The sequence below is a fragment of the Triturus cristatus genome, chromosome 3_2 (genome assembly GCF_964204655.1).
Source record: "Triturus cristatus chromosome 3_2, aTriCri1.1, whole genome shotgun sequence".
Classification (NCBI taxonomy): domain Eukaryota; kingdom Metazoa; phylum Chordata; class Amphibia; order Caudata; family Salamandridae; genus Triturus; species Triturus cristatus.
The window spans coordinates 981111111-981132993 of record NC_140584.1 but is presented as its reverse complement, the minus strand read 5'-3'; the positions used below and the strand labels follow the sequence as shown (position 1 = coordinate 981132993).

The 21883-nt window shown below is 42.3% G+C and overlaps 1 protein-coding gene across 3 annotated transcripts in view; it reads left to right on the top strand.

Moving 5' to 3' along the window:
* LOC146858930 (P2X purinoceptor 1-like) overlaps nucleotides 1-21883 on the top strand; it is a 725716-nt gene that overhangs the window by 339891 nt on the left and 363942 nt on the right. The window lies entirely within an intron of this gene.

Here is a 21883-nt window from a genome sequence, read left to right as displayed (position 1 = left end):
GACTACCTCTCTGCCAAATTTCAAGTAATTCTGTTCAGCCGTTCGGGCTGTACCTTCGACTAAAGGTCCCTATGGAAAAATGCATGGGGAAAACGCGTTTTGGGACCCCCTTTTTTCTCGGCCCCCGCTTGAGGAATCACCCCGAGACTTTCAGGGTAGGAGCTGAGCGGAGCGCCCCATTAGTTTTGAAAATGTTGCGAGGATTCGTCAACCGGCGCCAAAGTTATTCAAAATAGAATTTTGAGATTTCCTATGGAAACATGATCCTAACTATAACTATCTACTGGCAACCGCCAGTAGAATATATATATATATATATATATATATATATATATATATATATATATATATATATATATATATATATATATATATATATATATATGTATATTTTGTTAGGGGTTGGTTTGGTTTAGTGTTGAAAGAATCTTTATCATTATACAGATAAATATATTGTGAATGATACCATGTAATTTTTTATATTCTTCCACATGTATTCATGGTTAAATACTGCAAAAGTATGAGCATTGTCCAGGTTTCCTTATAAATGTATCTTATATGGTGCTGTGACATGCATATGAAGAATAGTTATGTCTTTTCGATGCTGATTTTGGGGAATTGGTTCTTTTAAATTACATATTGTGTATAGTGTTTTAAGTTAAAATAAATCTAGTGTATATTCTTTGTGCAAAAAAGAAGCAGAGAACTCTGGGTAGTTCTCACATTTAGGTGGAAAGCAGCTCCTGTATAGAGCACACTCAACACCAGCGACACTCTAGATCTGCTCACCTCAAATGTCTGCTTTTCGATCAAAGTCTTTAAGCACAGGATTAGCACAGTGCCACACTGAGATAGAAAGGGCCAAAGTCTTTTGCCATTTCTACAGCAAAGCATAAGAATAGCACAGTGCTGTCCATGCAGGGGCGTAACAAACACCCCCGCAGCCCCCGGGGGGGGGGGGGGCCCCCTGTCTTCAGTAGGTGAAGGGGGCCCCCTCAGCTCTTCGGTCGGGAGCTGTGTGTCTCACTCACTAAAGCAGCTGCAGCCTGCCCTGAGCTCCTAGCGGGACCCAGGACTGAAGAGAAACAAAGTAACAAGTTACATTGTTTCTCTTCAGTCAGAGCCCGGCCGGAAAAGGGAGGGGTGAGGGCCCTGGTGCCAATGTGCAGCCCCAATTTTGTCAGTTGGTTTGAGAGGAAATATGCATGAGACGGAGATGGGTCTTTCTGACTACATACATCACAGGAGGACTTCGCCGCAGAAAGCATGTCTGCGGGGTTCCTCTATGTAGAGAAGTGAAACGTGTGACACGTATGTGACACGCTACTTGCACACATCTCTCATCTCTGTGTCTGCTCCACCTCATTTGTATGCCATGGATCTAGGGGTGCCCGTGCTGGCGAGGAACATCCCCGGAAACGCTGCAGCCCACGAGGACACAGGGCTGCTGTTTTCAGACCCCCAGGTAAGCGAAAAGCCACCTTGATCTTCAGACATGATATAGAAGCGTTATTGTAGTAATGCAGTAGCATTATATATTTTTGTTATCATTTACAACGTCACTGGTGTGTTGAAACACGATACTCAGTGCAATAGCACTTACCTTTCACCCGTAGGCTGATGTTTGATTAAACAAAGAACAGCCAAAAGCTAAACACAAAACTATTTTCCCATACCATCTGCCAGACAGCAAGCTGCCAAGAAACCTGTGAGTTCGAAGCCCGATTCTTCAACAAGATATGACAACTATTGCAGTTCTCCAGGAGTGGGTCAGGTCTGCAGAAAGTGTTAGAAAACCGGACACGTTAGCAAGGTTTAGAGGTTTAGTCCAGCAGGTGCCTGAGCCCAGCGAGGTATCGGCAAAGTGTGGCTGCGGAGTGTTCTGAGTGTCTGCCCTAGTGGGGTGCTGCTTTAGAGGGGGGGTGTGGGCAGGATGACGCAGACGAGGTCTGGGGGCGCACAGAAATGCAGACTCTCTCAGTAGGGCTGTAATTTTTGTTCTTCACGAAGAAGGTGTTTGGCGAGAAGCAGATACGAGAACCCGGCCCTACTGACGATCTATCATGAGCCCTATATACTGCTGGGTGACGCACTCATACCCGCCGTTGTTCGGATGTTCCCGGGGTGTGATGAAGATGGTCTAACAAGAGGGGGGGTCTTTACATGGTGTTTAATGTCCAGAACTGTACAGGGGCATCTTGGGCGCGAGGCAGGGTCCGGCTGAGCCCGAAGGCCTAGGGATGTTTAAACCAGCAGGATGTCACTCAGTGGTGACGCTCACATCCGGTGCTGCCCGGGTGAGCCTCATCGGTGATGAATAGTCCCAGCCCTACAGCACAGTGACATTAGGACCCACACTTGCTGCACTCAGGGCTACTCACTTCGGTTACTAGGACTTTGCGCCAGTTATAAAGCGGTGAGCCCAAATACAGTGGCTACTGAGTGGCATGCGCTGGCACCAGGGCCAACTTTAAGGCAGAGCGACTGGTGCAGCTGCACCTGGCACTGAGCTGTGGATGGGGGCCTGTGTTAAGAAATAACAGGGGTTTACACCTGCTGCAGAGTTCATGGTGGGTGGAGCAGTTTTCAGGCAAATGTCAAAATAACTCTGGTGATTAGAGTGATCCGGATTTTTACTCTAGTGGCAGTTTTGACTCATCATAAAGTAGTGAAGAGGGTTAATGTGCCTGCTGGAAAGAACACGTACTATGCAGATCATAGAGCTGTATTTGATGTGGATAGCTCAGTGGGTTACTGCTTTTATCACAGAGATCCTTATGTTATTTGCAGTTCAGAAGTTGCAGTCCTAATATAGCACAGTGACCTATTAACTGTCAGAACAGAGCTGCCTTCAAACTGGAAGGCATGGGTTAAAATGTTATGTTTTCCCCCAGTCTTTAATTATCCTAATGTAGCTAAAAATGGTTCGTTTGGGTAGAAATAAATTCTTATTAGTAAAGCCAACCCCAAACCAATGTGGTAGATTATAAATCCTGAGTTTGTGCTTCTCCAGACCAAAGAATCTTAAAATATACTGCTTTCTAGTATCGATGACGTGAGTCCTACACTTTTTAATCCTCAGTGTTTTATTTAACATTTCCTATAGACTGATTTACACACGTTTGGTTCATTGTCTCTGTACATATATGTGATGTAAAGTGCTCCGATGTCCTACGCTGGTATGAGTATTGATATTAAACCATTGAAATGCATGTGTGAGAGGCAGGGGCGTAACAAACACCCCCGCAGCCCCGGCGGTGATGCGGGTCCCCAGTCTTCAGTACATGAAGGGGGCCTCCTCAGCTCATCTGCAGAGCGCTGTGAGAGGTTTGCTCTAAGGGATCTCTGTAAGTAGGCATGTTAACCCAGTGATCTTCATGCATGTGGTGGGGAGGGTTTGGGGGGACCAGAATTATGTTGCAGTGGAAGACTGATTATGCGGATGGTTTCACTCCGTTCTGCGTCAAGACTCTGCACGATGCCAGGCATTAGTCTCTGCCCTCTCTTCCCCTGTTGGAGAGCACCTGTGCGCTCAGTCTTGTACTCCGCTCCATAGCAGGACATAGGGGCATGGGCCCAGGAGGACGCACACTGCCTGCCTGTGAGTACCCACAACAACCCTACTTTGGCTCCGACGCGGTTACAGACAGTAGCTTTGCCCGGGCTGGGGGACTGAAGGCAGGGGCCATGTGAGTACGGCCCAGACAGGGGATAAAGGAAGGTGTCCTGTGGGTCTACTGTGGGTGCAGCTTCCTCTAGGGGACAGGGAGGGGAGGGAAGGGGTGTTGCCTGCATCCTGTGAGTACCCCAATGGCAATGGGACAGTGCTAGTGGCAACCTGTGAGTACAGCCACTGGGTCCTGAAGATTGATTTTAGCAGCTGTGACAAACAGCACTGATTAAAAGTTATCCCCCAATAAAAGGAAAAAACTGGATTTTAAAGCTTTCTGCACCAAAATCTGCACATGTGGTTATTCACTGTGTTGTTTCCACCTGCTGCATTTCCACAAGTCTTATTTGCTGAAACATAACGGAGGTAAATTTCTTGTATCTTCAATGTTTGCAAACAGGTGTTTGCGCAGGGATCGCAAAATAATGACGCATTCGTATTCAAGGCCTAAATGTTGAAAGTTCGGAAACGACACATACAAACCCAGAGTGAAAACGCTTGTTTGTCATATTTCCGAGGCATTGTCCATGTTTTTTTAGCTTTATTTTTTAATTAAAAGATCATACAGCCGACTACAAGTTCAAAAATAATTAAAAACTATCAATTTTTATAACAAAGTTTTATTATATCTACTTTTAAAAGAACTTTCTCAATGGTACTTCAGTGACCTGTAGTTCATAGCCTGAATCCTTGCGAGACCCACTTGTCTCTACATCCTTCCGAGGCCCGCAAATTGAGAATCATGACATTGGATAATGCCATCACTCATTATTTACAGCGTTTAGGAACACCCGAACTGAGGCAGGAAGAGCTGTATTGTCATGCTGCCTGATAATGCAATTCTGGTCAAATTGGAACTTTTCATTAAACGGCTTTTGTCGGGCTAAATGTAAACACAGGAGTAAGCAGTTGATCCTGAAACGAGGGTCACTAGAGAGGGGTGAGCGGGGGGTGTCTCAGTAAGGCCTCTCCTGCAGGCTCATGGACCAAAGGGCACATCTCTGTGCCAGGGCCGGTGACCCCCTCTCACTAGTGGACCAAGAGGCCAGGAGGGTTAGGAACAGAAGATGCAAGAGACCTGATGGAAGGGAAGGGGTCAGGCAGAGGGGGAAACTGAAGAGTGGGGACGGAAGGACTGTGTAGAGAAATAGAAGAAGGACAATAGGGGGACATACCATCGAGCAGGCAGGGTTCTGGCTCCTACCAGCCAAATTAGATGTTCGACCAGTTAGTTTTTTTAAAATTCAGTTTTCAATATATGATTGTAAATAGAACTAAAAGCTTACTTCACACCACGTTAAAAACCCACACCTATAAATGATTTACAAAACAAATAATAACAGCAGGAACTCTTTTAGAAGTCATTGCCCTGAGGTCAGTAATGAAAGCATGTAAGCAAGTGTTGAAGAGCAGTTTCACTAGCAAGACCTCGTGCCACTCGTGAGTCAATCCCCTGTGACGTCTATCTCAGCACACGCCCGAGGGACAAGTCCAACATGATTGGATGAGCTCACTGTCACCAGATGCTCCTAAGATCGTTGTGCACTTCTGCTTTGGCTAACCACCTGCTGGTGCCATCATGGATGCGTGAGTCTGTTTCAGACTTGAGGAGTCCACTGGGTCCAAGTTTGGACAATATTATCAATAAGGTTTTATTGACCGCTTCTGCAGATACATGGGAGATTTCAGCGATAGAATAGCTCCCACATACAATGTGCTCTATTGGCTTTTCCTTTACTAATGTCTTGGTACTCAAAGCTCTGATTCAGACTTGTCAGAGTGTCTAGTTCTTTTGATTCAACTTGTTCAGCGTGAAAGCAGCATGTGGGCACTTAATTTAAGTGTTATCAGGTGCACAGCCGGAGAGAGCTGAGGGTCTCAATGAACATAAAATAAGGAAGGGATTGCAGTCATGTACAAAGCACGTAGGTCCTCATTGCCCAGAATGAAAACACACCCTCTTATGTGTATCAGTGTGCTTGTTCTTGTTGCTCATCTAAAGGTTATGCACTTATTTCACCTAGAAATGCCAGCACTGTAACAAAAGAGTTAAAAAAACTGAATCAAAAATACTGGCATTGAGTTGGAACCTTAATAACAGCGCTTAGAAACTGTATGCGTGTACCCCTCTCTCATGCTTGTGTTCTTTTTCTATCTTTTCCACTTTCTTGTTCTTTAGCCCAGGCTCACTTTCGTGCTCTGCTTTGCCCTCTCTGTCTTTCCATATATATTCCTCTATCTCTCTCATACTCTCTCTGGCTCTCTCTTTAGTTGTCTGACTCACTTTCTCTTTCTCCTCAATATCCCTCTATAAGTCTATTTTTTTCTCTTTGCCTGTCTATTCCATTCTTTGTCCTTCTGTCTCCGTCTCACTCAGCTTCTCCCTTATGCTCTTTATTTGCCGCACGTGTTTGCCCTCTTCCTTGCCTTACTGTCTCCTTATTGTCTTTTTCTACCTGTGAAGCATAGTAGCCTAGTCTCAAGCCCGGGTAGGCATCCCTTGACTCCGCACAATCAGAATCATGAAGTTCCAAATGGCCAGGCTGTGTGTGCGTACTCTAGAGAGCGGCAGGGAGTGAATATGTGCATCTATGTGAGATTGATATATAGCAAGTGTGATACCCTCTGCCATTTCCAGCTCTTCAGCTAAGCACACTGAATGGTGGGATTTCCAACCGCATACGTGAGGGAGATGAATAACATCTCCAAAAAAGCAACATGCTATTGGCTCGAAGGTCAGGACTGTCTGGAGTTTGTCTAACCTGGTATAGCTGACTTGGCAGGGGTGTCACATAATTTATTTTTTAAAGGTTTTTATAATTGCAAAGTTTGGCTCTGTTCTCAATATCTATCAGCTATACAATCTCCTCTTCATCAGGCCCTTAGGCTGGTATTAATGTATAGTATGTTTACCAGATAGGCCATGTCACCAGGGGCACCCTATTCAGGGCCATCTATTCCTTTTACAAAGCATTGTAATTTGTAATCTATCTATCTGGCCAGAATACATAAATAAGGCTTTACATTTTAAGGATCGTATGTTGTATTAATCTTTGCAATCAAGACAACCGAGGAAAGTTTTTCAGAGCGTACATTGCCAGGTTGATTATATTTATTTCGCAAAACAGAAAGCGGCTGACACAAGAAGTTTCTGAAAGTAAACAGTTCTTATTGGCATCCTGTTTGCCTTCTGCTCTTTATTTTGATCTACCTGCCATGGGCTGCAAGGGGAGTGCCATGGGCTGCAAGGGGAGTGCCATGGGCTGCAAGGGGAGTGCCATGGGCTGCAAGGGGAGTGCCATTGGTAGCAAGGTGACGCAGGTGCAATTCCTGGCGACTTCTAAATGATAGTCCATGGCTGCATCCTTCCTCTTGGTACTTTTCATTGGCTCCTGCCTCTGCTGCAGTGCCTCACTAGGAGCCCCTGCCTCGCAGCTAGCACTGACTACTAGAGAAGAGCACAAGCCACCAACCTCTGGAGGGCCTAGGATGACGAGGTGTCCTGGATTCACCAGAACAGCCCAGATTTTTCACCAGCTGTCCCATTAGATTTCAACAATTTTAACACATGTCCTGGTTTTCAGAGAGGGTCGACTAAAGACATAGGAAGGCACGTTTTTATGGGTTTTATGGGCAGTATGGCGGGTCGCTGGCCTGAGAGCACTTGACTGGCACGGAGAATGGGGGGCCCCCTCCATGTACTTTGCAGGGGGGCCCCCTCAAGTTTCGTTACGCCACTGTGTCCATGCCGAACTGTAAAATGACAAAAGCCCCCAGCTATGCGTGTTTACACGTAGGCTGGTGGGAGGAGCAAGTGTTCCAAAAGGAATTTACACCTATCTGGGAAAACAATATCATATTGTGGACCAGGTTCATAGACAATTTATTTGTAATTTGGAAAAGATCAATCTAATCAGCTGTAATGTTTATTGATCATCTAAACTGTAACAACTTAAACCTAAAATTCACACACACAGTGAGTACACACCAGGTAACATTCTTGGACATTGAGGTATTTGTAGAGGCAGGCAAACTGGAAAACAGCAGAGAACACAACTCTGCGGGGCCTCTAGCTTTCATCCCACACACACTAAGCAAAGTATCCCGTATGGTGAAATGCTACGAGCCAAGAGGAACAGTAGTACACCCAAGAAGCTAGTCGAATGCCAACTAGAGTTGACCAAAAGGTTTCAGGATAGAGGCTACAGCAAGGCCACTATTGAATCGGCTAAGGAAACAGCAAATAAAAAGAAACGCGAGGACCTTCTGTTTCTCAAAAGTACCATCAAACAAGCTAGAAGTGAGCCCCAGATTTGTTTCGTAACTACATTTAGCTGTCAAAATAAAGCTTTTAGAGATCTGTTAAACAAAAACTGGCATATCTTAACATCAGATTCAGTGATTGGCCAGTTGATCCCTAAATATCTGCCTCTAATATACCGGAGAGCACCATCACTAAGAGATGCGGTTGTTGAATCAAGCCCAGAGAACAGTAGGGACCTTGGGTGGCTCAGACGTCCTCCAGGTTTCAGAAAATGCAGTAAATGCAGAGCATGTACTAGAGGCAGAAATACAACAACATACTCTACCCCTTCTGTAGCAGGGAGATGAAAAGTGGAGGTGCATTTAATTGCAAGACTGAATGTGCAATTTATGTTTTAACTTGCACCTGCAATATGCAGTATGTAGGGAGCACTACACTCGAAGTGGACAAAAAAATCTTGCAACACATGCGGGCAATAATGAATGCGGATAGATCATATCCGGTAGCCCGACATTGTGAAATCATACACCGGAAGGACCCTATGCAAATCACTTACTTTGTAATTGATGACATTGCACCTAACAGAAGAGGGGGTGACAGAGCTAGAGCACTTTGTGAACTTTAAACTAGGTATATTCTGCTGCTCGATAGTAAGATGCCCCATGGCCTTAATTATGATGAAGAATTTTAATCATGCTTATAACCCAACAAGCCAAAGGCCTTTAGTGGGGAGAAACAGGTAACACTGCATATGCACTGAAATTTCATTTTGAATGAGTATCCAAACACAGGAAGGTAGGATAACTCCCTATATGTGCTGGCCTTTATCTTGTGGTATTTAATTTGGGCACTAGCCCAAGATGTTATTTAATATGAAAAGGTATGCATTTAATTTTGTACTGAGGCACTTGCCGAATGGTTGGATGCTGTGAGTCGCTGTTACACCATTATTTATTAACAATTCAAGTTTAACTATGATTTATTAAAAGAACTATGGGGCTATAATTTGTGTGACCAATGTTAAAGCTCTGTAGCCCTCTGTAACTATACCGTGTTTAGTCTAATGGCACTTGTCATTTATAGCATGAGCAGCGCGATATTCAGGTGTTCTGAAATCTTTTAAAACCTTGAAAATCTCTAAATGTGTAACATGCCCAAGAGAGCACTTAATGATGCAAAGTTCTCACAGTTGGTTAAGTGTATATGCAATCCCTTTTTTCTTTTGGCAAGTGATGATTTAACTTGTCGGAGTGTAAACTGATAAAAATGTAATTACTTTTGGGCAGCGAGACAAGCAGAGTGAGTCTGTTTTGGTTTTAATCTGACCACATGGTATATAAAGACCACTGACGAGAGATGCTGTAAAAACTGTGTGAACAAGGCCGCCTTGACGGCTGAAACGTGTCACGGCTGACGTGTAAGAAAACAAGCATTGGCATAGAAAATAGGTTTTGCCTTTGGGACCTTATAAGTGTTTAGCCATGCAACACTTGATGTTGTTGCACCAAGGATATTGTGCTGGATAACTAAACACTCATAAGGTCCCAAAGGCGAGACCTATTGGCTATGCCAATGCTTGTTCAGGTTGTATTTTTATCTCTGTTTTGCTTCCTTACCGTTCCTACTATGTAATGCAATGTTCTTCTGTCTTTACTGTGTGTATGTAAAGCGCTCTGATACCCACGGGTCAAGCTAGCGCTATATAAAACTTTTAAAATAAAATAAAAAAATATATCAATTCAAACCTCTTTCCCTCTTCTATCCCGCAACCTACCCTTCTCTATCCAAATAATTGAATAACATATCCACCACTCAAATTACTTCATACTTCACTATACTAATTTTCAACACTAATCTTTTATGGGTACCGGAGTAGCGTCCTACTCACCAGGAAAGTGCTTCAACACCCATCAGGGGTAACAGGTGCTACATGAATGCAAACCTTTATTCCCTTTTATCCTTCCGCTACCCTTCTCACTCCAAATAGCTGACTAATATCCACCACTCAAATTACTTTCATATTTCACCATACTAATTCAGCACTAATCCTTTGAGTTTCCGGAGTAGCGTGCTTCAACAGCCCATCAGGGGTAACAAGCGCTATATAAATACAAACCTTTTTTTTTTCTCCTCATCTATCCTTCTGCTATCCTTCCAAATAATTGACTAACCTATCCACCACTTAAAATGTACTTGCATGTTTCAATATACTAATTCAACACTAATCATCTATGGGTCCCGGAGTAGCGTGCTGCTCGCCGAAAAAGAGCTTTGACGCCTCGTCAGGGGTAGTAAGCGCTATATAAATGCAATTACAATACAATACAATATCTCTCAAATATTCATTGCCCTTGGGTGGAATGGGCACCTCCCCCCAACACACACTTTTATTTTGTTGGCAGTTTTATACAGCGCGAACTCGACCCGTAGGTATTGGAGGACATTACGCCAGCGCCAGTTAACATTACACAAGGACACATTCATGTTTTTAGTAACTGGTTTATTAAGTGATTTCCCCAGAAGTCTAAGATGTTGAGCTGACGCCAAAACTCGAACCTGGCTGCCCAGTTCCAGAATAGGGGGAAAAAAAGGTTTGGGGGGGGGCAGAAGGACTGAGATCCCGTCCTGCGTCTCAGGGGCTCCAGTGGCCTGTTCTACGCTCCCTGCGCCATGTTTGTGATCTGTGATGTGATGTGAGCTGTTAGCTGTGTGGTCATTTACTGTCCGGGGTTAGTATGAGTCTCGTTCTGTTTTGGATCTCTGTCCAGAAACCAGGAGGCACACAGCGAGTCTCACCTTGGGTGTGACTAAGCCCGGCCTCACGTGAGGGGGGGCAGAGGCTGTGGGGGCAGGGTGAGCAGGCAGCATGGGTGCTGGTAAACTTTACAATAATAACACGAGGGAGAAGGAGGGGGCTGTTCCATGTACAAAGTGGTGGGAGGCGTAGAAGGCAGGATTCCCACAGAGAGGGAACATCTATCAGCAGATCAAAGGGAGGCTGCTGTCCGTGCTCTGAGACATCCGAGATGAGAGACAGCTTAGCTCAACATCCCCTGAGCCTGACACTCACTCAGGCCGGCCTGTCAGGCACTGGGATATCACCTTGGGAAAAAATACTCCTAGGACAATTCAGCATTTCACAGGGAAAGTCTCTGAAAAGGCAATATAGCAATATGCCATATCTCATTTTACGTATCATTTGTACTACCACGGTCAAGCTTTTCTGGGGTCTTCCACACCATTGAACTGCTTTTGTGTTTTATGAGGTTTAGTGCAGTTCCATAGAAACAGTTCCGAGGGTGAGAGAGATTTACGTATCTGAGAAACAGTACTAAGCTGATGATGGGTATAAGCAGCCCAAATCTGCAGATAAATATGTAAAAATCTTCTGAAATATTTTCATGTTTATATGATAAAATCTGAAGGGGAATCAAGGAAAAACTTTCAAAAAGACGTTGAAAAATATAATAATATTTGTAGGACCATTGCCAAAAATAATGAAACATGCGCGCGCGCGCCTCGCAGTCAAAGTAAAAAAAAAAATAAAGAAATTCAAGGATTGCAGTGTCTCGCAGTTCCGCGAGTGTTGCGCGTGAGAGCGTGCACCAGGCCATATGTTTTGCCCGTGTCTGAGCACGATAATTCAAAACATATGGCGCCGTGCCGGTAACTGCAAGCAGTAGGCCACACACGCACGAACGTGTGTGTGGTGAGCTTTTTGAAGCCCTTACAATAAGTCTCGCAGGGCAGCGCATGCGCGCTGCAAAGCGAGACCTAAAAAGAACTTCTTTTTAATGCATGTTGAAGTGGGCTCCGTTTGTCGATGATAAGAAAGTCAAGCGTTTGATTAATATATATATAGCTGCCAGAAATAAACTTCACCTGCTAAATCAACCTTGTGGGCTCGTGTGATATCCTTTTCGATGGATTTCTCTTGTGGGAATATATGTATATATAGCTATATATACAAACCCCTTCCGACTTCTTCATCAAAATCGGACACCGACACAGGGGTTGCATTTCCAGTAAGTCTTTTAGTTTATTTAAACTTCGATCTGACGCGTTTCGGCACACCTGCCTTGTTCACACAGGCAGTCGCTTGAGACAAAATGCTTTTTAAAACCGAGTACTATGATCACATGATCCTATTTACAATAGATATGGAAGACAGACTATGATTTTACATGGGAAATAGTGCGTTCTTTAAAACCATCATTTTTCATCCCGTATATTTACAAATAATATCTGCCTCAATTAACTCCATGTATTTGACAGTGAAATGACAATTAAAACCATATAAATATCTATCATACCTTGGAACCCGCAGATTTGATTACCATACTAATATATCTTTACATTTGAAATCATGCATCTTCAGATAAAAATAGCTAATAATCTTTGTTGACATCCCTTGATTTTGTTTCATAGGAGATGCATACTGTCTGGGTTCCATAGACCAAATGTCTTTTTTATAATTCTTCATTTCAACCTTGTCAATATATAAACTTAAACACATCTTCACAATATAAATACACGGATGAGAAATCAGAAATAATCAATCTTATTATTCCATTGAACAACATACAAGCAAACAATAAAGGGCTAGTGCCCTAAATACTATTTCTATATTGGAGTCCAATTAAATCACGTAGTTTCAGCAATGTCATGGAGTAACTTCTTCTCTAAATCATCTTTATTTCTGCCAATAAACCAAATACATCACTTTTAGAAATCTGTACCCATCTGAACAGAACAAAAATTAGATAAACATATCTTTTGTTTAAATAAAGTACAAAATGCTTTACTGCTAAATTTATGTTCAAATATCGCAATATAATAAATAAAGTGCAAGTGCTTCACAGTACTTTTTCACTTAATGTGCAACATATCGCAAAAGGGGCAAATGCTTTACAGTACATATAAGCAAATTGTTCTGTTATTTTAATGGCATAATTTTTAACTGGATGTGTTGTTAGGCCATCATGGGTTGGACTCCAGAGTTGATAAGATATTCATGTTTTTACACATAGCATAAAGTCATCTTCCTTCCTCTGTTAATTAAAAACTAAATAAAAATAATTTTTACTGCAATACAAAACCTATTAACATCAAATGGACGTGCAGATCCTCCTCAGCGTTTAATCCATGAGGATTCTTGGTATTAAACAAAAGTATATACTTTGACTCAAGTTGGCGTAATTTTCTTTCTCGATCACCGCCTCTTGTGGATTTTTGTACTTGGTCAATCGCGAAATAAACCAATTCATTGGTATTTCCTTTATGCACTTCATTGATATGACGTGCCACCACATAACTTTTGTCATTATTCTTAATTGCCCTAAGATGTTGGAGAATACGGACATGTACCATGTGGATTGTACTTCCAATGTACATCTTGGGACATGAACATCTGAATATGTAGAAAACAAACTCACTTTTGCAATTGAGTGGACATCTTATTTTCCACGGGCTACTAAGCAATGGGGATATGACCTGTTGCTCATTTTTTCCAAATCTACATGCCTTACATTTAAAGCATCTGTGGAAGCCTGGACTTACTTTCAACCACCCTCCTCCTCTTTTGACTTCCGGATTGGTGTTAAACAGGTAATTCCTCATAGACTTGGCTTTATTGAATGTCACCATAGGTCTTCGTGACACCTTCTCTTGCAGTATCGGATCCTGCTTGAATAGATACCAATGCCTACACAGGCTATCTCTCACTTTAGCCTGGTAGGCATTATATTCAGTAATCATCCTGATCAGGTTTTCAGTGTTCTTTTTTTTCCTCTGATTTTTCTCTACATAAGGTTTCAACAGTGTGCCTCTCTCAATATTGTCCACCTTTCTTTTAGCTTGCTTCAGTGTGTCATGCCTATACCCTCTTTGCAGAAACCTTTAAGTTAGGGCATTTTGTGCTTCCTCTAGGGCTACTGCCTCACTACAGTTTCGTTTCATTCTTAGGTTTTCTGCATATATGATGCTAATTTTTAATCTTGGAGGGTGGAAACTTCCTGCGTGCAGGATTGTATTGCCAGCAGTCGGCTTCCTGTATGTACGGGTATGGATTACCCCTTGTGCTACATATACCTCTAGATCTAAGTATGTCACACTGGACTCACTGATGTGCTCTGTGAATTTTAAAGTAAGATTATTTACTTAGATATTTTGTATAAACATCTGAGCTGATTCTTTTGATCCGTCCCATGATATAAAAAGATCATCGATAAATCGAATCCATTTTACTATGTGATCATTCCATTCCCTGCCATATTCGGTTTTGAGAACCTGCTACTCCCACCAGCCTATATGCAAATTAGCATAGCTGGGGGCGAAACAGGTGCCAATCGCCGTGCCTTGCAGTTGTTTGTAAGTGTCTCCCCCAAACATAAAGTGGTTATTGATCAAACATAGTCTACACATCTTCTCCAACATGTTAGTATGTTGGTATAGGTTGATTGGTCTCATGTTCAAAAAATGTCTCATTGCCCGTAAGCCATCATCATGGGCAATACTGGTATACAAACTGACGACGTCTAACGTAATTAAGAGATATGTTTCTTTCCAAGTTAAAGTTGCAATCTGATTCAGGAAGTTTCGTGTGTCCTGAATATATGCAGGTAATGCTTTTACATATGTCTGCAGAAAAGAAGCTAGGTACCTGGAGGTCGGTTCAAATAGACTGCCTATGGCAGAGATAATTGGCCCCCCTGGTGGTTTCTCCTTATATTTATGAATCTTTGGTATCAAATATAAGGTGGGCATCACCGGGTTTCAACTTTTAAAAAATTGATATTCTGCTTGATTGATTAACCCTAATCCTCGCCACCATGCTAGATCCTTCCAATATATGTACTTTATTTCAGACAAGTTACTTTGTGGGACCTTTACATAGCAATTCTTGTCCCTAAGTTGTGACATGGCTTTGTTGTTATAAGCCTCTAAAGGCCAGAGGACAAGGTTCCCACCCTTGCCCGCCTGCCTCACCACTATATCCTGTCTGTTTTTTAGTTTAGTCATTACGGTCTGATGTTCTTTTTCAAAATTATTCTCTTTCTTTAATTATTCTTTGCTTGAGGTCATTGACAACTCCTTCAAATCCTTAATGACAAGGTCTGAAAACATGTCAATTGCATCCTTGGGTGTATTAGGTGTAAATGTCAACTTTGGTTTGAATGAAGTTATAGAACTATCATATACATCGAGACAAAATAGATCAGTAATTTACTCACAGATCCCACTGTATTTAACCCCTCACCCTCTCTAAGCAATTGTTGACATTCAAAGAGTACCGAGCAAAACCAAAGGAAGTGATGGACGGAGTGTTGAACATTGCAAGCACTCACCCCCAGTCAACTGATCTGGGTTTAATCCATCCCCGTTCTTTAGCCCACTCTGCCACCCCAGTTCAGACATGGCCATATGCAAATCAGTCTGACCCTGTGCGTCATGGGAACAGTCCAGCCCGAACTGCCAAGCCATGTCTTCCCTGGACCGGAAACAAGCTTCCTAGGACTGGTTTCTGGCCTTTCAGCCGTCTTCAGCCAGGCTTACTTGAATCCAGTGGCAAAGTGAGCAAGGGACTCACGTCTGAGCATACCCTGCCAACTTATGGCGAACAATGCAAAACCAAAGGAAATGATGGACGGAGTGTTGAACATTGCAAGCACTCACCCCCAGTCAACTGATCTGGGTTTAATCCATCACCGTTCTTTAGCCCACTCTGCCACCCCAGTTCAGACATGGCCATATGCAAATCAGTCTGACCCTGTGCCTCATGGGAACAGTCCAGCCCGAACTGCCAAGCCATGTCTTCCCTGGACCGGAAACAAGCTTCCCAGGACCGGTTTCTGGCATTTTAGCCGTCTTCAGCCAGGCTTGCTTGAATCCAGTGGCAAAGTGAGCAAGGGACTCACGTCTGAGCATACCCTGCCAACTTATGGCGAACAAAGCAAAACCAAAGGAAATGATGGACGGAGTGTTGAACATTGCAAGCATTCACCCCCAGTCAACTGATCAGGGAAGACATGGCTTGGCAGTTCGGGCTGGACTGTTCCCATGAGGCACAGGGTCAGACTGATTTGCATATGGCCATGTCTGAACTGGGGTGGCAGACTGGGCTAAAGAACGGTGATGGATTAAACCCAGATCAGTTGACTGGGGGTGAGGGCTTGCAATGTTCAACACTCCGTCCATCATTTCCTTTGGTTTTTGCTTTGTTTGAACTGTGCCTCAATAACAACTACTTTCTTTTTAATCAAGAGGTATATCAACAACGAAGAGGTGTCGCCATGGGGGCATGCTTCTCCCCCAGCTATTCGTGTTTACACGTTGTGTTGGTGGAAGGAGCATGTCCTAAAGGCAGACTATCAAAAATAATGGGATGAAAATGTCTTGTACTATTGGTGATACATTGATGATATATGCATGATTTGGAAAGGCAGCAAGAACATGGTTAATGATTTTGTTAATTCTATCAACTGTAATGATCTTAACTTGAAATTTACAGCAACTGTTAATGAGAGCAATGTTGAATTTTTAGATGTCTGTCTATGTGAATGGGGGGAAATTACACACTAAGTTACATTGCAAGGTCACTGCAGGTAATTTAATCTTACATGGTGAAAGTGCCCATCCCTGCCATACTATATGCAGCATACCCTACGGCGAATTCTTACGATTTCGCTGTATCTGCAGTGAAAAGAATGAGTGCGACAAATATAAAAATGAAGCCCTTCTTCGCTGTCTAGATCGAGGCTATACCAGAACACTGCTCAATCAGGCCCTGATAAAGGCTAATATTTTATCTAGGGATGAACTATTGATTTCCAAGAAAGACCGTGTTACCACCTCGGTCTTGCCCCCACTGATGTTGACCCTGACAAAAGCAAAATAAGGTTAATCACTACCTTCAGTCAGCAAGAAAAAAAGATGCGTAAAATAATAGATTCTCAATGGCCAATCACACTGACAGACACAACACTTAGATCCATCCTTCCTGATACTCCAGAGATTACCTTCAGAAAAGCTCCATCCATGAGGGATGTCCTTGTTATGTCAAGCCCAGAAATAACATCTAAAAGTTCCTGGCTGACTAAGAATGAATTCTTCAAATGTATTTCATGTAGTGCCTGTACTTTTGCCACTAATTGCACTGAATACTCTACGGCGTTCAGTGAGAAAAAAGTTGCCATCAAAGAACATTTGACCTGCCGCACAGAATTTGCTGTGTACAAACCGCTTTGCACATGCAGCCTTAATTATATTGGCAGCACAAAACTTCCTGTGCATGAACGCATTCTGCAGCATGTGAGGGCAATTGTCAATTCAGACCCGAACTATCCAGTGGCAAGGCACTTTAAGTTGGTCCATATTAACAAACTATGTTGGGGGCTGTTCCCATGCCCGGACAGGGTGGGAACCGTGAGAAAATTCCCTGGCAACTTGAAACTCATTTTATTCTATCACTCGATACGAGAATGCCTAACGACCTCAATAACAGCGAAGATATGCACAATTTCCTGTAATGACTTGCCTACCTCTAATACCATATTCCCTTATCTGAGTTCCTCGCCATCTTTTAGAGTCAGATAGCTATCCAGTTTCATATTGTGATCTTATTCCTGTACTGTTCCATTGTTGCTTTCGTCTAATTTAAAAATTACATTTATCCTTGTTCAGGCTTGCACAAGGTTTTATTGCAGCCACTTAAGACATTTAATATTTTTTTCTCTTTGCACTTATTTTTGCACATTTGCACTTTGCACTTACATAACAGATTTTTAGACTTTTTACTACCTTTTTTAGTATTCACTATGAAATACTGTTTTTTATTCTACTTTTAATATGGTTGATTTTATTGATTCTTATGCATGGTATTCTATATTAGTGCACTTGCACTTTATTTGCTTTCAGTCCTATTTGATGGTCATGCATTGTCTGCTTTTATCTGTTGTTTTAAGTGACTGACAATACATCATTAATCCTTATGCTTCCTTCGCCATATTAGAAGTCATTCGATTTTGTACTTTTTATGAAATTATTGCACTTGCACTTTATTTCCTATTGGTACAATGTCATGGCTTTTCCTGTTTTTCACTTATTTAAGTGAAACAACTGTTGCACTTTTGCACGATTACATTTTTTACTTAAGTGAAAGAATCGCTTCATTTTTGCACGACTACATTTTTAGGAAATCAGGTATCTTGTAAATAACCTGTATTCACTTTTAAACCCTACTGCTATATGACTCTCCAAGTACAAATAGTCACTATGCATCAATTCCAAATTTCATTCTTCAAATGTGAATTAAAATGACATGATTCTGTATTTCTCTTTATGAACTGAAATATTCAAACATACTTGGAAGGTATACAAGTAGTTCTATCGGAGAATGTGTTTACCTTGCGTCTGTTTTCCATGGTCACTCACTTGACTCTCTCTGTTTACAGCCAATAGTGAAACACACAAGATGATGCACGGAATCAAGCATCCTAGGACCGGTTTCGGGGTTTCACCACTCTTGAGCCAGAATAGCTTGACTCTAGTGGCGTAGTGAGCACGGGACCCACGTCTGGGCATACCCTTCCCGCATAGGGCGAACAGCAAAACACACAAGATGATGGACGGAATGTTGCACATTGGCAAAACATTCACCCCCAGTCACTGATCTGGGTTGAATCCATCGTTATTTTGCTCACCACGCCAGCCCAGTTCAGACATGGCCATATGCAAATCAGTCTTGACCCTGTGCCTCATGGAAACAGTCCAATCCGAACTGCCAAGCCTTGTCTTACTTGAACCGGAATCAAGCATCCTAGGACCGGTTTCGGGGTTTCACCCCTCTTCAGCCAGGATAGCTTGATTCCAGTGGCATGGAGAGCATATTGGATGGGGCTGTTCGTAATTCTTTGAAGGAGAGTAAAAGAGGTCCGTGCCAGATTTCCTCGAGGGAAGCTGTTGTACGAGGCTGGATTTTGTTATATATATATATATATATCCAATGTGACCCTTTCGCTTGGCGCGCTCTCCAGCTGGTGCTCCACTTAGGGGTCGGATCCAGACCCAATTTAATATACAGAGCAAGGAACGTGGCACTCTGGAACTCGTTTCAAGCATAAATTTTATTCTTTTTCGCAACCTCCACAAACCAACGCGTTTCAGCCCTTGGCTTTTCTGTATATATATATATCACGCTCCGTGGGGTGTCCAACAATAGAGCAGCACTCAAGACCACAGACCGCTTATTCCCCATAAAGCCTTTATTGGCACGAGCAGTTCACGCAATCCAGTCCTTTAAAAAGCAGCCGACCGCGTCCTGATGCGTTTCGAGATCAACTCTTCCTCAGAGGCAGTAGCGGGCGAGAGAAGGCATGTAGGACTGCAACTTCCTATTATGCGAAATCGTGGGACCTGATTGGTCCGCTCTGAATGACCAACACGTTGCAGTCTGGGATATGCAGTCCACAATATTTCCTCTGATGTATGCCCTCTGTAATACATGCTCTGATAAAGCCCTCAATGAGCCCTGGAATGTGCGTCTGTTCTAAATCCAAGATCTGTGCTCCACAAATGAGTCCTGTATCATCGAGCTCTATGTATGTCTCTCTCTATATATATATATATATATATATATATATATATATATATATATATATATATATATATATATATATACATACATACATACATGCATACATATGTACATATGTAGCCCTGAAGAAGTCCCAGTGTGTATGAAATGTGTTGACCACAGCTACAATCCTAAAATATTTTTTTGAGAAGATGAGTAATAACGAAGAAAATTACAACCACATGTAGGGCTCTTCTATTGCATTCTTTTGAAACATGTACAATTGATCCATATTATTTGTGGAGCCTTTTTGACTTGTTTAGAGTGCTGAGTAATATATTCTGCCTTGTATTTCTGAGTAGGGTAATTGCCTGGCAGATGGTCTATAGTGGCTGGCTTCTTATTCTCGTGCACTCATTTACTTTTTAATTTATTTTATAACTAAGCAAATACGCTGTAATAATAAGTGGGGTTTCGTTTACTCCAGCCATAGTTTGTAAAACAAATGTGAGAACTATATTCTTACATTTGATATTCCTGTCCATGATATTTGTGATGACCTGATATTCTTGACATGAAAATGTTGTATTACAGTATTTTATATTCAATATGTTGTCCAAACACCATTCAGCTAATTTCTGTTTCCAAGATGTTTTCGGTATGCGAGTCAACCAGCTTCAACTGCAGGTGTTCTTTTTCACATTTGTAAGAATGGTGCAGGTGCCACCAGTTCTTCTTCCTCCAGTCCCTCATCATCGTCCTCCTATCTATGTGTGTCACCTGTAGCAACATGTTAGAATTATATGTCAGGTCCAAGGTTTGTATTGTGCTCTGTGCATCTGTCTGTCTTATCTTATGTTCAACACTGATGATGCACATGCATAGCCGCATTACCTTATGCCATCTGTTCCTGTGTTGTGTCCATGGATTCTTACCACTGAAGCAATGTCTACCACAGCCTGGACCATCGTCTGCCTTGGGTGCAGTCTCTGGACAGGCTGTGGTACTCAATCTATTGTCCTACAGTGCTGCTGGTGGTCTTCTCCAAGTCTACAGGCATTCTCCTTAAAATTACCCCGTCCATTCTTGCAAACCTCTGCGTCTTTGGCACTGGAGCAACAGCATTTATCTTGTCCACTCTGCTGTCACGTGTGCTTTCTTATGTGCTGTTGCTTGTGCTGATAAATGTGTTTTCCACCAGATCTCCAACAAGATGGTCATATCAGTTTTGGGCCTTATTTGTCTGTGTGTCGTGTTCTAGCTCCCAGACCTTGGATTTTCATTGCCTTGCAGATATGCTGCAGGCAGCAATTTGGGGCACTTTCCAGTTCTTAATGATGCTTTAGTTGGTGCAGAGTTTGCATTCAATGCACCCTTATAAACTAAATTCCACCTACAATATGCAACAAGTATGTAGAGCAGAAATAATTAAAAACCTTGGTTTATGCAAACAAATGTGCTCCTAATTCTACGAATTACATGATGTTAGAAGTCTTATAAAGTTGCCCCATCAGTTGATTATAGGACAGAGAAACTATTAGACAAATAAGATGCCCCAAACATATTTGACATCATTGTAAAAGCTACAATGATCTCTGTACCCTAGTGTTTAATGTGCTATTCTCAGAGGTTTCTGCACATCTGAGAATATTGCAAGCATTTAAAAAAATAATTTGTGATACAAAAATCCACATCTTGGACTTCTCAAATAGCAAAAATACACATATGATAATAGACAATCTGCCAATATCTACCAGTTTGTTTGCTAGCATACTTGAGGTTTGGGTTAGGAATTATTGTCTTAAAATGACCACACAGAACAATACCGTGAACACCTACCGACAGATATACTTATGATCATCGACACACATTTTCCAGTGTCCCAATATGGAAATGAACATAAAGTTAATCTTGCTACATGCATTAACAAATTTCTTTCCTTGAGTGGAAAGAGAGGATAAAACCTTAAAGTTTTCTGGGGTTCAAAGGGAGAGTTTTTTTCTTCTGGAAATATGTGGTCTGTAGTATAGATTGTGGGTTCATTGTCGACATTTGCTAAGTTAGCATGAGCTTCTCTGCCATGAGGCTGCTTTTGCACACGACACTAGATGCATATATTTCGCAAGACTCTGTTTGCGCCTTTTTCACATGAGAACTGTCTGATTTACGCGTTCTCTGCTGTGCTCTGAGGTTTAGTCTGCACACGATGTACAAGGTCGATCAACAATGCCCCTTGTTATTCTGTTCTGGTCAGTCCCTCGCACCTAAACATAACATGCTAAACACAGCTGTAGTACTGAAAATCGTATGCTTTAATATTGCAAGCGAAGCATGTTGTTCAGACACTTGGAGAGACACCTCTCACAAGAGAAGAGCT